Source organism: Manis pentadactyla, chromosome 9 (genome assembly GCF_030020395.1).
Source record: "Manis pentadactyla isolate mManPen7 chromosome 9, mManPen7.hap1, whole genome shotgun sequence".
NCBI classification, from domain to species: Eukaryota; Metazoa; Chordata; class Mammalia; order Pholidota; family Manidae; genus Manis; species Manis pentadactyla.
The window spans coordinates 6,397,601-6,413,384 of NC_080027.1; the positions used below are offsets into that span (position 1 = coordinate 6,397,601).

At 39.3% G+C, this 15,784-nt stretch overlaps 1 protein-coding gene across 16 annotated transcripts in view; it reads left to right on the forward strand.

Annotated features, from left to right (window-relative positions):
• PPP6R3 (protein phosphatase 6 regulatory subunit 3) overlaps positions 1–15,784 on the forward strand; it is a 150,147-nt gene that overhangs the window by 25,012 nt on the left and 109,351 nt on the right. For 3 of the 16 annotated variants that reach the window (XM_057506682.1, XM_057506684.1, XM_057506681.1), the window contains exon 2: positions 14,756–14,908. The exons of the other annotated variants lie outside the window; for them this stretch is intronic. The gene's annotated coding sequence lies outside the window, so the exon portion shown is untranslated. The remainder of the gene's footprint in view (positions 1–14,755; positions 14,909–15,784) is intronic. 16 annotated transcript variants of the gene reach the window in all.

A 15,784-nucleotide genomic window follows, 5' to 3' on the forward strand; every position in this document is an offset into this window, starting at 1 on the left:
TCCATTCATCTACCGATGGACACTTAGGTTGCTTCCATTTCTTGGCTATTGTAAAAACTGCTGCAATAAACATAGGGGTGCATATGTCTTTTTGAGACTGGGCTCCTGCATTCCTAGGGTAAATTCCTAGGAGAGGAATTCCTGGGTCAAATGGTATTTCTATTTTAAGCATTTTGAGGAACCTCTATACTGCTTTGCACAATGGTTGAACTAATTTACATTCCCACCAGCAGTGTAGGAGGGTTCCCCTTTCTCCACATCCTCGCCAACATTTGTTGTTGTTTGTCTTTGGGATGTTGGCCATCCTGATGTGAGGTGATATCTCATTGTGTTTTTAATTTGCATTTCTCTGATGATTAGCGATGTGGAGCATCTTTTCATTGGAGAAATGTCTGCTCAGCTCCTCTGCCCATTTTTTAATTGGCTTATTTGCTTTTTGTTTGTTGAGGTGCATGAGCTCTTTATATAATTTGGATGTCAACCCCTTACCAGATATGTCATTTATGAATATATTCTCCCATACTGCAGGATGTCTTTTTGTTCTACTGATGGTGTCCTTTGCTGTGCAGAAGCTTTTTAGTTTGATATAGTCCCACTTGTTCATTTTTGCTTTTGTTTCCCTTGCCTTTGGAGATAATGTTCATGAAAAAGTTGTTCATGTTTATGTCCAAGAGATTTTTGCCTATGTTTTTTTCTAAGAGTTTTATGGTTTGATGATTTACATTCAGGTCTTTGATCCATTTTGAATTTACTTTTGTGTATGGGGTTAGACAGTGATCCAGTTTCATTCTCTTACATGTAGTTGTCCAGTTTTGCCAACACCAGCTGTTGAAGAGGCTATCATTTCCCCATTGTATATCTATATCTATGACTCCTTTATTGTATTGACCATATATATATATATGCTTGGGTTTATATTGGGACTCTGTAGTCTGTTCCATTGGTCTATGGGTCTTTTCTTGTGCCAGTACCAAATTGTCTTGATTACTGTGGCTTTTTAGTAGAGCTTGAAGTCAGGGAGCATAATTCCCCCTGCTTTATTCTTCCTTCTCAGGATTGCTTTGGCTATTCGGGGTCTTTTGTGGTTCATATGAATTTTAGAACTGTTTGCTCTAGTTCATTGAAGAATGCTGTTGGTATTTTGATAGGGATTGCATTGAATCTAGATTGCTTTAGGCAGGATGGCCATTTTGACAATATTAATTCTTCCTATCCATGGGCACGGGATGTGTTTCTATATATTGCTATCTTCTTTAATTTCTCTTAGGAGTGTCTTGTAGTTTTCAGAGTATAGGTCTTTCACTTCCATGGTTAGGTTTTTTCCTAGGTATTTTATTCTTTTTGATGCAATTGTGAATGGAATTGTTTTCCTGACTTCTCTTTCTGCTAGTTCATTGTTAGTGTATAGGAATGCCACAGATTTCTGTGTGTTATTTTGTATCCTGCAAATTTCTGAATTCAGATATTAGATCTAGTAGTTTTGGAGTGGATTCTTTAGGGATTTTTATGTACAGTATCATGTCATCTGCAAACAGGGACAGTTTGAATTCCTCCTTGCCAATCTGGATGCCTTATATTTCTTTGTGTTGTCTGATTGCCGTGGTTAGGACCTCCAGAACTTTGTTGAATAAGAGTGGGGAGAGTGGGCATTCCTGTCTTTAGTCCGATCTTAGGTGAAAAGCTTTCAGCTTTTCACTGTTAAGTATGATATTTACTGTGGGTTTGTCATATATGGCCTTTATTATGTTGAGGTACTTGCCCTGTATACCCATTTTGTTGAGAGTTTTTATCATGAATGGATGTTGAATTTTGTCGAATGCTTTTTCAGCATCTATGGAGATGATCATGTGGTTTTTGTCCTTTTTGTTGATATGGTGGATGATGTTGGGTTTTTGAATGTTGTACCATCCTTGCATCCCTGGTATGAATCCCACTTGATCGTGATGAATGATCCTTTTTTTGTATTTTTGAATTCAGTTTGCTAATATTTTGTTGAGTATTTTTGCATCTATGTTCAGGGATATTGGTCTGTAATTTTCTTTTTTTGTGGTATCTTTGCCTCTTTTTGGTATTAGAGTAATGTTGGCCTCGTAGAATGAGTTTCGGAGTATTCCCTCCTCTTCTACTTTTGGAAAACTTTAAGAAGGCATAGGTATTAGTTCTTCACTAAATGTTTGATAAAATTCAGCCAGCAGTGAAACCATCTGGTCCAGGGATTCTGTTCTTAGGAAGTTTTTTGATTACCAGTTCAATTTCCTTGCTGGTAATGGTCTATTCAGATTTCTTTCTGGGTCAGCCTTGGAAGGTTGTATTTTTCTAGAAAGTTGTCCATTTCTTCTAGGTTATCCAGTTTGTTAGCATATAATTTTTCATAGCATTCTCTAATAATTCTTTGTATTTCTGTGGTGTCTGTAGTGATTTTTCCTTTCTCATTTGTGATTCTGTTTATGTGTGTAGACTCTCTCTTTTTCTTGATAAGTATGGCTAGGTGTTGATCTGTTTTGCTTATTTTCTCAAAGAAACAGCTCCTGCTTTCATTGATTCTTTCTGTTGTTTTATTCTCGATTTTATTTATTTCTGCTCTAATCTTTATTATTTCCCTCCTTCTACTGACTTTGGGCCTCATTTGTTCTTCCTTTTCTAGTTTTGTTAATTGTGAGTTTAGACTGTTTATTTTGGATTGTTCTTCTTTCCTGAGATAGGCCTGTATTGCAATATATTTCCCTTTTAGCACGGCCTTCTCTGCATCCCACAGATTTTGTGGTGTTGAATTATTGTTGTCATTTGTCTCCATCTATTGCTTGACCTCTGTTTTTATTAGGTCATTGATCCATTGGTTATTTAGGAGCATGTTATTAAGCCTCCATGTGTTTGTGGGCTTTTTCATTTTGTGTAATTTATTTCTAGTTTCATACCTTTGTGATCTAAGAAGCTTGTTGGTACAATTTCAATCTTTTTGAATTTACTGAGGTTCTTTTTGTGGCCCAGTATATAACCTATTCTTGAAAATGTTCCATGTGCACTTGAGAAGAATGTATATCCTGTTGCTTTTGGATAGAGTGTTCTGCAGATGTCCATCAGGTCCATCTGTTCTAATATGTTGTTCAGTGCCTCTGTCTCTACTTATTTTCTGTCTGGTTGATCTGTCCTTTGAAGTGAGTGGTGTATTGAAGTCTCCTAAAATGAATGCATTGTATTTTGTTTCCCTCTTTAATTCTCTTAGTATTTTTTTTTCACATATGTAGGTGATCCTGTGTTGGGTGCATAGATATTTATAATAGTTATATCCTCTTGTTGGACTGATGCCATTATCATTATGTAATGTCCTTCTTTGTCTCTTGTGACTTTCTTTGTTTTAAAGTATTTTTTGTCTGATACAAGTACTGCAACTCCTGCTTTTTTCTCCCTATTAGTTGCATGACATATCTTTTTCCATCCCTTTACTTTCAGTCTGTGTATGTCTTTGTGTTTGAAGTGAGTCTCTTGTAGATGGGTCTGGTTTTTTTATCCATTCACTGACTCTGTGTCTTTTGATTGGTGCATTCAGACCATTTACATTTAGGGTGATTATCGATAAGTATGTACTTATTGCCAGTGCAGGCTTTAGATTTGTGGTTACCAAAGGTTCAAGAGTAATTCCCTTACTATCTAATCGTCTAATTTAACTTACTTCATATGCTATTACAAACACAACCTAAAGGTTCTTTTTTTTTCCCTCCTTTTTCTTCCTCCTCCATTCTTTATATATTAGGTATCATATTCTGTACTCTTTGTCTATCCCTTGATTGACTTTGGGGGTAGTTGATTTGATTTTGCATCTGCTTAGTAATTAATTGTTCTGCTTTGCTGTGGTTTTATTTCCCCTGGTGACATCTATTTAGCCTTAGGAATATTTCCATCTATAGCATTCCCTCCAAAATACACTGTAGAGGTGGTTTGTCGGAGGTAAATTCTCCCAGCTTTTGCTTATCTGAAAATTGTTTACTCCTTCAAATTTAAATGATAATCTTGCCGGATAGAGTATTCTTGGTTAGAGGCCCTTCTGCTTCATGGCATTAAATATACCACACCACTCCCTTCTGGCCTGTAAGGTTTCTGCTGAGAAGTTCTGATGATAGGCTGATGGGTTTTCCTTTCTATGTGATCTTTTTTCTCTCTCTAGCTGCTTTTAAAAATCTGTCTTTATCCTTGATCTTTGCCATTTTACTTATTATATGTCTTGATGTTGTCTTCCTCGGGTCCCTTGTGTTGGGTGACCTGTGTACCTCCATGGCTTGAGAGACTATCTCCTTCCCCAGATTGGGTAAGTTTTCCACAGTTACCTCCTCAAAGACACTTCCTATCCCTTTCTCTCTCTCTTCTTCTTCTGGTATCCCATAATGCGAATATTGTTCCGTTTGGATTAGTCACACAGTTCTCTCAATATTCTTTCATTCTTAGAGATCCTTTTTTCTCCCTGTGCCTCAGCTTCTATGTATTCCTCTTCTCTAATTTTTATTCCATTTACCATCTCTTCTAATACTTCTAATCTGCTTTTAAATCCCTCCATTGTATGTTTCATTTCAGATACAGAATTTCTTAATGATTGAATCTCCGACTTAAATTTGTTCCTGAGTTCTTGAATATTTTTCTGTACCTCCAGAGGCATGTTTATGATTTTCATTTTGAACTTTCTTTCAGGAAGATTGGTGAGTTCAGTTTCATTTGGCCCTTTTTCTGGGGTTTGTGAGGTTTTGGTCTGAACCAGGTTCCTTTGACGTTTCATATGTCTATGTGGCGCCCTCTAGTGGCCAGAAGCTCCAGCCTCTGGAGGTGCTCAGCCCCTAGAGTGAGGCTGGGGGTCATAGGGGAGTGGCGCTGGTGCCTGGGGGGAGACAAGAGCTCTTTCCTGATTCCTGGAGCAGTGCCTGTCTCCAGTGTCAGAGCCAGTGGGCTGAGCACACAGGTGTAAGCCTCTGTCCTTTGCATCTCTAGGTGATGTAGGCCGGCCTCCCTCTGGCTGGCCTGATGCCAGTGCAGTGACGGCCGGTTTGTGAGACAGTGCCGGCAGGCCAGGAGGAAGGCGCAGCAGGCTGCATATCACAGTGAGGTCCTCAGAGCTGAGTAGGCAGCCAGCGGGATGGGGTGCCTGAAGCTCCTCAAAGTTCCCAACCAGCCGTGCTGAACGCTCCTTGATATCCTTGTCCACCTATCCCTTCTCCTACTCAGCAGGTTCCGTGCAAACCCCTCCCCTTCAGCAGCCCTCTCGCTGCTAGGAAGCCTCTCAGACCGCCTGCCTTTCCCTTGTCCCAGAGTGGCTGGCTGTGGATCCCCTCCTCCACAAACGGCTGGAATCTCAGTCTCTCAACACCACCTGTCCCAGCTCCTCAACCCCACCAACCTCCAGAGCACCACACAATGTAGGTTTCTGCTCCAAAGCAGACCTCCAGGGCTGGGTGTTCAGCAGTTCTGGGATTCCACTCCCTCCCCTTTCCGTTTCTCTTCCTCCTGCCGGTGAGCTGAGGTGCGGGAAGGGCTCGGGTCCCGCCAGATCAAGGGTTTTGTACGTTACCCTGTTCTGTGAGGTCTGCTCTGTTCGTGAGGTCTCTGTGCAGTCTGGTGCAGCCCTCTTTCCTGTTGTTGCTTTAGGGTTAGTTGTTTTAACTGTATTTTCATACTGTTTGTTGTTTTGGGAGGAGTTCTCCGTCTCACCTCTCACGCCACCATCTTGAATCTCCCAATTGTGTATTTTTTACTCAACAACAAATCTCAGTTCAAGGTAGCTACATTTCAAGTGCTCAAAGACCTTATAGGGTGACCATAGTGTACCATGGTTGAATAGATCAGAATTATTATTCTCATGGCTCACACAGAATAGAAAGGAACTGTGACTAGGAACCCCAGTAAACAATGGTTTAAAGGGACCAGAGGAGACACAGAGGAAAATTTGGAAGCTGTTTCTGTGGTGGCAGAAATGGAGGAGAGGAGATACTCAGAAGGAGGAATTGACAAAATTTTGATAGGTTGGGAGGGAAAAAAGCCAGGACCAGTTTCCGGGCTCTGTCTTTCAGAACTGCGGTGTGCCTTTTGTGAGACAGGAAGGACTTGGTGAGGAAAGATTTGGTCAATGGTGGGTCTGTGCTGGAGAGCAGAAGCCCTGTTTTGAAGCTAGTAATTTGATGTGCTTGTGCAATATCCAATGGGGAATGTCTGCTGATAACTGTTTACCTGAGTTTGAAGTGCAGAGGTGGTTTTACTGGTTTTATAAGTTTGGATCTCAACTGTGTTCATGTAAGTATTTCTAAAATCCATGGAAATGGCTTCCTTCAACAAAACTTTTTTTTTTAAGTTTCCCTGGCTTTGTTTCAGTTGCCAAGGCAACAGTGTGACAAGAGCAAATGTCAGCTGACAACCCAGCCATTATGGGCAGCTTGGGAGAGTGTGACAGGTAGTGTCTACAGTCTGAACCTTGTGGGTACCCCTACCCTAGCAGTTGTATAGAGGAGGAAGAGAGGAGGAAACCTTCAGCTAAGGAGGCTGAGAAGTGGCCAGTAAGATAACCAGGAGAATGTGTCACCAGAGAAGCCAAGTGAGGAGAATGTTCCCATACGGAGGGTCTACTCGTCAGCTGTATTGGAAGCTCCAGAGAGTGAGGTGAGGCTGAGGGCAGAAGATTTTCATTTGAATTTGGCCCCATCTGGAGGTCATTGATGACTTGAAAGAGCAGTTTCAGTTGAGTGTTACAGATAGACTCCAGATTGGACTGAATTGAATGTGAATGTTACCAGACAAAGGACTTGTTTTCTTACTTTTAAATAACCACTGCAAATCATTGAGAAGACCAGTCTAGTAGGAAAATGGATAAAGGGTATAAACAGACAGTTGGCAGAAAAGTGAATTATAAATGGCTCTCAAAGAAACTAACAGTGCACTCAAGCAGCAGGCACATTGTTGGCAAGGGTGTGAGGGACTCAACATTCTTACATTGTTAGTGGGAGCATGGATAGTTCTGACCTCCCATTTGCAATATGTATCTAATTAGAAATGCACATTATTTTATCCAGCAGTTCTACTCCTGGGAACTCTGGCATTTTTTTGGTAATAGTAAAAATCGGTTGTAGCTTGGTTAAATCAATTGTAATACAAAGGAAAGTCTTTATCAGGTAAAATATTTTATTCTCCAAGAGAGCAAATTTTTTTTTCCTACCATGCTGTATAAATCAAGATCTTTGATAATGACTTGTTTTCCCTTTTTAAAGATTGAGAAAACTATCAGTGGGTTTAGAAAATACAGGCCGCAGAAGGTATTTGTAAATGTGCCTTTGAAGAGCTATGTTAAGCTTGTTATTCTGCCTGGACTTTCTGCCTTTTAACACATTTCATGTAAGTGTTAGTCTACATGCCCTCTCCAGCGATCTGTTAGGGTTCTTTTCAAGGACACTCTCCTGTTTTATATATGTGGTGGGTCATGCATCACAGGAAAGGTGGGTATGGCATATCTTACAAGCTTCATGTATGAATTCATGCTTTAGTTTACCTGACTGCACCTAAAAATAACCACAGTTCCTATCAAGAAAGTGTCAGATTTTACTTGGTTTAAGTAATTGATAAAGTAAGCAAGCATTGATGTTTGAGAACTCTGAGTTTAACAATGGGGATTGTAATATAGCTGTTTTGTGTAAGAGGAGAGTTGAAGTTACTTGCCCAGAGGGTGACTGGCCTGAGCCTGTGTTCTAAGTCTCCCCCATTAGGCTTGGTGGTGTGAGGGATCATAGGATATTCTTGCAGCCCCAGGTTGAGGTGACCTGCCATTTTTGAGGGTGGTGTGGCTTTGATTACATCACAGTGGTTCTAATGGAGACCGTTTATATATGCTGCACTAATTTATTTACAGTCACAGAGGCAATCTAGTTGAACTTTTTTTTTTTAACATTTTTTGGTTGAGAAGGTTGAAGACTAGAGATGTGAATTTATTTCATCCAAGATTATAGGCCACAAAGCTTTGTTCTGTGCTTAGTTTTTAATGTGACTCGGAGCAGTGCTGTCCAGTAGAGCTTTGTGTAATCATCTTTATCTGTACTCAGTGTGTACATATGTCCTGGGTTTAAATTAAAACCAAATTGAAAATTCAGTTTCTTCATCTTCCTAGCCACCTTCCAAGTACTCAATAGCTGTGTGTGGCAGGTAGCTACTGTATTAGACAGGTCAGGAGCATTCAACTTAAAAAAAAAATTTTTTTTTTTTATTACTATAGAAGTGTTAGTGGTGGAGACCAAGGCTTTTGAGTATGATTAGAACTGCCAGCTAGAAAGTAGATCTCTGTTTAAAACTAGGATAATAAATTTATTCTTGGAGCTTTTAACAGTGCTACAACTAACTGGTTGTGTCTTTGGCCTTTTCTTGGTTCATATGCCATCCACTGTTGAGGACAATGATCAGGAACCTATATGAAGGTTCCTCTTAGGTATCTTGTTTTGCTAGTTGAAAATCCCATCCTTGGGTTGAGTTTTCAGCAAATGCATTTGTTTACCTTCATGGTGCTCAGCACATTTTCCAGGCTGTATACTTTTGTTTCACATATTAATCATTTGGTTACTAAAATGCCCTGCAAAAGTTACTATTGTACTCTAGATTTTAGAAGTTTCAGCTTTTACATCAAAACAAATTGAGCTTGATTGTGTACTGGGGTGAGCCAGCTTAGTACAGCCTGCTGATTGGGATTGTGTAGTCGTCTGTATCATTGCTCTACATCTTTGCACACTGTTGTCAAAACAGCAGAGTTGATTCTCCAGGCTTTACTTTGGATGCTCATTTACTGATTTATGACTTGGCTCCATTCTAATAGAGATGTAGATTGGTTGGTTCATGCATGACTACAATGAATTGAGTGTTCGTTAGGGCAAATAGCCAAATGATGATGTAATTCAATCAGGTACCAAAATTTTTACTTAAAGTAATTTACATACATGATTTTGCTTTTAAAAAGATGGTAATGTGGATTTACCTTGGTCATTGTATACTTTAAACAGTAGTCTTTTTGCATTGGCAGGTGGTTTTTGATTAATGGGTTAGAACCTTGGTGTTCTTGCCATAGTTTATAGTAAAATGATTGGAGTTTCTGAAATTACCTGATGAAGAGTTACTAGCACATTTATGTATTTAAATTTTCATTGAAGGATGCCTCTGGAGTTACCCAAATTATTTAGTTTGTTTTTTTTTCCCAATTACAAGTGTTTATTGGCTAATTTTTGGTGATTTTCATATCCAAAATTTTTGTGGATTTTTTTTTTAAATTCACAGTGTGCTAGGCATTGAGGATAAAGTGGTGAACAAGACCCCACAGAGATTAACTATCTTCCTCCCCATCTCATTATCTTCCATTTCTTTAGACTTGGAGAAATGGAATCAAGATCCACATTAAAATGACTCTGAGTTGACCTACCTCAGGACTTCCTGATGTTAGTAAGAAATAGGGTTACTTGGCTTTATGCGTCCAGGCTTTGGGTCATATCACCTGTCTGTACTTGAGAGGGTGTTTTTAGTTGTTTGTGTATGATACATGATATAAGGAGAAAATGCTTTCTTGCATGTTCGGTACTAGCTGTGGCTTCCTCTTGTGAATTTGCGTCCGTGAGGAATATCATGGAATTCATCTTAAAAATTTATATGAGAGCATGGGAACAGATTATTAACTGCTTTTTTTCCTAAAGTGAATTTTTAAAAAATCACTGTTTATAGAAGGGTTATTTGGAGTCAGGCCTTTCTTATTATCCTCAATGATAAAACAGGAATAATACCCAAGAGGATGGAGAAGCACTTGTGTAATGCTGGCACAAAGGGTTTATTAAGGGTAAACAGGTCATTCTTGCTATTCTTGAGTTCTGTGAGTGAGTAAACAAGTACATATTTAGGTATTGTTTAGTGGCGAATCTGTTCTTTTGCTGTTTTAGGCAACACCAGTCCTCATACCTGACTGATATTTTTATAATTATGTTGTTCTTACATTCTTTTCATTGGCCTTATTAATTGGAGTCAGTGGTATTAAAGAGGAGGCTCTTGGTGATAGGCTTAGAGTGTATGATGGAAGAAAATGTGGCTCCTCTACAGATTACTTGGCAAAAATAAATATAAATATATTATCTTTTTTTTTTAATCTAGAATTTCTTTTTTAGGGGACCCTCTGGATCCATTTCCTCTGAGATGATAATGATATCAACTGCTGTGGACTGAGTGTGTCCTTCCAAGGTTCCTATTTTGAAACCTAATCCTCAGTATGATTGTATTTGGAGGCTGGGAGGGACCTTTGGGAGGTGATTAGATCGTGAGGGTGGGACCCTAATGAATGGGATATAAAAGAGACCCCAGAGATTGGCTCGCCCTTCCCCGCTGTGTGCCCACACAGCGGGGAAGGTGGCCCACTGCATTGGAGGTAGGTTCTCCCCAGACACTGAACCTGCAGATGTTGGGATCTTGGACATTCTAGTCTCTGGAACTGTGAAAGATAAATTTCTGTTGCTTATAAGCTACCCAGTCTGTGGTATTCTGTTACAGCAGTCTGAGGAGACTAAGACATCAACTATTAAATTGTGCTTTATATTATTTATTAGCAAATGTATATTTTTCCTCCTTTAGCATCCACGATATCATGCTACTGCTTCCACTCCTTCAATAATCTGCTCTCTAGCTAGGCTCCTTTCTCCTTTCTCATTTTTATCCTTTCATTGTGATGTAAGACTTAAGGTTCCCTAGAAATTAAGTACTTGAGCCCTTTTTTTGAGCTTCTGTATATTCTTTAGGAGGAAACGTTCATCATTCTCATGCGTTCCACCATCATCTATATATTTTAACTTTCAAGCAGACATCTCTTTCTGGTTTAATTCTCTTTCTTTCAGTGGTTTCTTGTCATACTTTGGATACTGTCTGTTAAATTATTTCCAGGCCAGGATTGAACTCTTTTGTCTTCATTTTCTGAACAATGCTTTCCTGACTTCTCCTTCACATCAACAGTACCCAAAAGCTTAAATCAGATCCCCCACCCCCCGCCATTTTACTTCTCTCTCCATTTATTCTTTCACCTAGTCCTGATTAATTCTTTCTGTAATTTAATTTGCTAATGTCTAAGCCCTGGCACCATATTTAAAGCTTTAATTACTTAGTTTCATATTAGGTTTATAAATCACTGAAACAAGAAGAAAGTTTGGCCTGAGTTTAGTCCAACTCCTTTATTCTGTAGGTGAAGAAACAGATTCAGTTTAAATGACTTGCCTTAGGTCACACAGCTAGTGAGTAGCTAATGTTACAGCTTTTGGTCTCAACAATTAATACTTCTCTTTTTCTTGTGTAGTGTTTTCTCTAACTTGCACTTGTCTCTTTGTTTTGCCCTCTACCTTTTGGAATAGAGGCTTTCCTGACATGTCTGGTAGTCTCTGGGCTTTAGTTCATGCTTAAAAGTCAGGAATACATACACACAACACACAGTTAAACCATATGAAATTCCCATCTTTCCCAGCTTTGTCTACTATTTACAAATATATTTAGCTCTCAGATTTCATTTCTACATAATATCCCCCACTAGAAGGAACCTTGGAGAAATGGCTGATTTCAAAGCTGAGGCAGAGAATGTCCAAGATGATCTGGAACATGTTGTTATGCCATGAAATAGGGAAGTGCTCAAAAAATAAAAAGCCCATAGGATTCTGTTTGAAGGGATTCCCATTGGCCAAATCAGGGACAATTTGAGCATACGAATAAATAATAACATTAATAAATGAAATAATGTGTGAGGCCATACCATTAATGAATTAAAGAATGAGTGGGGAGAAGGGAACATACTTAACAGAAGTTAGAATGTCAACTGAAAATGTAGAAGGAATAGTAGAGTTAACAAAAAATCATGATTTTATAACCATCAGAGTAACAAATGATTCAGAGAATTGCCAGTGGGTACTAAAACTATTGTGTGAGTGTTTTAACAACATAATCTCAAAATATTTTCCCACAGATTACTTATTAATTACTGAGGGAAAGGTGGAAAGGTGGTTATTTTACAGTGGAGAAATGGCAGTTGTCATTATAACCAAGTGATCAAAGTGATCACCAGTAATGGGACAAATGACATCATCTTGTCTGACTGTGTGATACTTTAGGGGGAAGAAACTTCATTTATGTAGTATTCCTTCCAGAAATACATACTCCTGTATTCTCCAGAGATATTAGTGAACTGAGATGCAAAGAAATGCTGAAGATCTGTTTCAGATGAGACGAAGTGAAGGTGATTTATAATCCTGCGTGCGGTGAAGGGAGGTTGCCATCAGAGACATGATAGAACAGTTAGCAGAATCAGGATATGTACTATATAACCCATATTCAACAATCAGTATATTAAATTCCTCATTGTGTAAGGTAATATCATTCTTATGAAATCTGTAGTGAACTATTGAAGAGTAAGGGACTGATGGCTACAGTGACTCAAATGTTTGGGCTGTATGTGGAGGGGGTGGTGAAGCAAGAGTGATGTCATGATCGGCTGGAGATCTAGGGGAAGGCTCTTGTATTGCTCTTGCAACTGTTCTGCAAGGTCACAAGGGAAGTTTTTTTCCTGAAAGACTGGAATAAGAGTGGTTGGTTGAAGGGTTCAGTTATGGGTGGGGCTTCTTGGCTGTGAGCTTCCCGGCAGAGTTAGTAGTTGAGCTCCTTTTTCTGGGAAGTCCAAGTGTCAGTGTTCTCAGTTCTGTTTTTCTTGAGGTCAGTCAGATCACTCAGAAGACACTTTCAGTCTTCAGCCTGGCTGGGAATGTCAGGGCCCAGTAGGAGAATCTGGCTGGGGTGGCGGGGCAGTGGATGTGCCCGTGTCTTGGCATTCACTCTGCAGTTCATACAACCCCTCTATTCTCAGTGTGGCAGGCCATCTCCAGCTGTGCCAGGATCTCCAGTTCAGAGATCTTCCTTCTTGGCTTCCTCTTGTCATCTGCTTGTATTGCAAGAGGCAGAAGAGGGCAAGGAGATTTAGGGCTCTTAAGTTCTTTTTCAATGAGTATTTCTTTTGCTCCCTTCAGCACTCCTCCATTTGGTCATCTTCTCCTTGTCCTTGTGGATTGTGCCTTTAAAAAACAAGACGAAACAATGAACACGGGCCTTTTAATGTAGCATTTCAATGTTCAACATACACTTTAAAAAACATTTTTTTATTAAGGTCCTATTGATATACACTCTTATGAAGATTTCACACGAAAAAACAATGTGGTTACTACATTCACTCATATTATTGAGTCCCCCCCACACCCCATTGAAGTCACTGTCCATCAGTGTAGTAAGATGCCACAGAGTCATTACTTGTCTTCTCTGTGCTACACTGTCTTCCCCATGATCTCCCCCACACCATCCACATACACTTTTTACCCAGAATTCCCGTTCCACACTTGTACACTATTCTATAGTCTTTTCTATCTTTTGATCTTATTTTTTGTATTTTCAAACTTTAGAATGAAAAAGTTTCTTAACATCAGTAATATAAACCCACTCTTTCCCCTAATCAGTCTAAATGAAAAGATTGTGAGCAATTAACAAAGATCCTTTTCCAGAAAAGTGGGTTATATATCAGCATATTCGTTATGACTTAATAAGCACCTGGGTTCATAATGCTGCCAGCACTGTTAATAGCTGTGTTTTCCTTTGGCTTCCCTGGATGAATGCACAGCACTGGAGACTGCAGCTCCACTGGGAGCCTGTGGTTGACTGGCCTACGAGTGAGTGAAGTGTGTGGTCTTGGCTGGTGAGATAAGATCAGAACTACCTGTGATGTTTAGTACTTTTTACACTAACTCGCTGAGCTGATCGTGTCTAAGGAGTGTACCTGAGTGTGGTGGTACGTGATCTGTTCTTATGACTGAAAGCAAAAATGTAGATGATTAAGTATACCTCTTCAAGTGTATATTCAAAAAGCACTTAACTGATAAAATGTTTGTTTTCAGAATTACATATTCTCCTTTCCATTTTAGCCTAGGTTTTTCAGTTTTTGTTGATTCATTTTATTTTAACAAGCAATCACCTTTGTTTCTATTAATCTTACTTGAGGGAAAACATTGAGTTGAGATCACAGTGTAGTGTGACTTTTATGCAAGAAAGGCATTAAACGAACATTTTTTTTTTGCGATGCCATGTATACTGGGTTTCTAGAGTATATTATCCTTAGTTTTGAGTCTTTTTCTGCAGTATTATGTCATGAATGAAGTGCCATGGAGGACACATTATAGTCCTTTGATGAAAAGCGTTTGTTAATTGACATTAGAGACAGAATTTTGCTATAGCTAGTATTTCAGTGACCTTAATGTTCTGCTTACACTTCCTAGTAAAAAAGTTTGATTATTTAAATGTGTTACATGGGGCTACTTTGGGGGATTTAGAAGGAGATACTTTTAAAGTTTGTTTTTATATTTTAAAGTATGATGCCTTTCCAGTCAACCCTATGTTGGATTAAAATATTGACGTTTTCATAAAGTAAAGATGCGAATTTTTTCTTATTTACTCACTAATAATGCTATTATGGTGTCTCTATTTCTGGGTTATTATTTAGTATGGGATAAAAGCTGAGGTGGAGGGATGACAGTGCCTTTTTTTCCTGCTTTTTGTATAGAAAAAATTTCAGTTAACTGGAACTTTTTAATCCTCTGAAGTGTAGTTCTTGTGCAGATCAAGACCCTGAACCGGTACCTTTAATGGCAACTGTCATCAGACCAGAGGAGAGCACACTGTGACGCTGTGCTCTTTGTCTTCACAGGAGAGCTTCTCTTCCATGCCGCATCCTGCTTCGTTCCTGCTGAACTGCTAATACAGTAAACTGGAGGATAGCTGTTGCCAGGATAACCTGTAATGGGCAAGGAGCTAGAGAGAAGAAAACATTTCTTTTAATTTTTAAACTTGGTTTGTAAAGGTAAGACCAATTAAGATTATCAGGAGTCACCTTCCGTGAGTCACACCAAGGAAAGCAGTGTTCTGTTGTGAGACCCTCGAGGCTGGGTGAACTGGGGATCAGTCATCTCTGTAAGGTCTGAGATGATTCTATGGCATTGAGATATTTTTAGGAAGTTAGAGAGCAGCCTCTGTAGTTTGCTCTGGCTTTCTTGGAATCTGCAGCACTCATAGGATTCCCAGTTTCGTGGGGGAATTGAGCTGGGCCCTAAGGGGACCCGTCATGCCTAGCAAACTGAATTAGAGAAAGAGTAGAGACTCTGTTAAATAGAGACAGCTGTTGCTTCTAGGTCATCTGGCTGTGTGTGTATGTGTGTGAGAGAGAGAGAGAGAGGTCACTTTTGTTTTTGTTTTACACTAGCCAGAAGGCATCTGGTTTCTAGCCAGCCACCTGACTCCTTTTGAGTCCTAATTGCTATCACTTTGGAACTCTTTACTGAAAAACTTCTTAACTAAAGATCAGAGGTTGACTTTGCATATTTGACTTTTGGCTTAGTTGGCATTGAATAGAAAGTGGCCCAACAGGGCCTTTTTAGGAATATGGACACATCGTTTAATCCATTTTCATTTTCATTTTGAAGAGAATATAGGCACATAAACATTAATCATCTACCTTTTAGGCTTCATTATATTAGGAAATACTGTAGTTGTTCTGCTGAAAACAGGTCTCTGCTTCTAATCCTTAGCTGATCTTTTCTAGGCAAAATACCACTTAGGCATATGATCTCCTCTACCTCCAGCCCCTCATGAATGACTCTGCCCTATATTTGAGCCTCCGCTTGTGCTAACACAGTGAGGCTCTGTCTCCTTGCCCTGATAGTCAGGTTCTTTTAAAAGT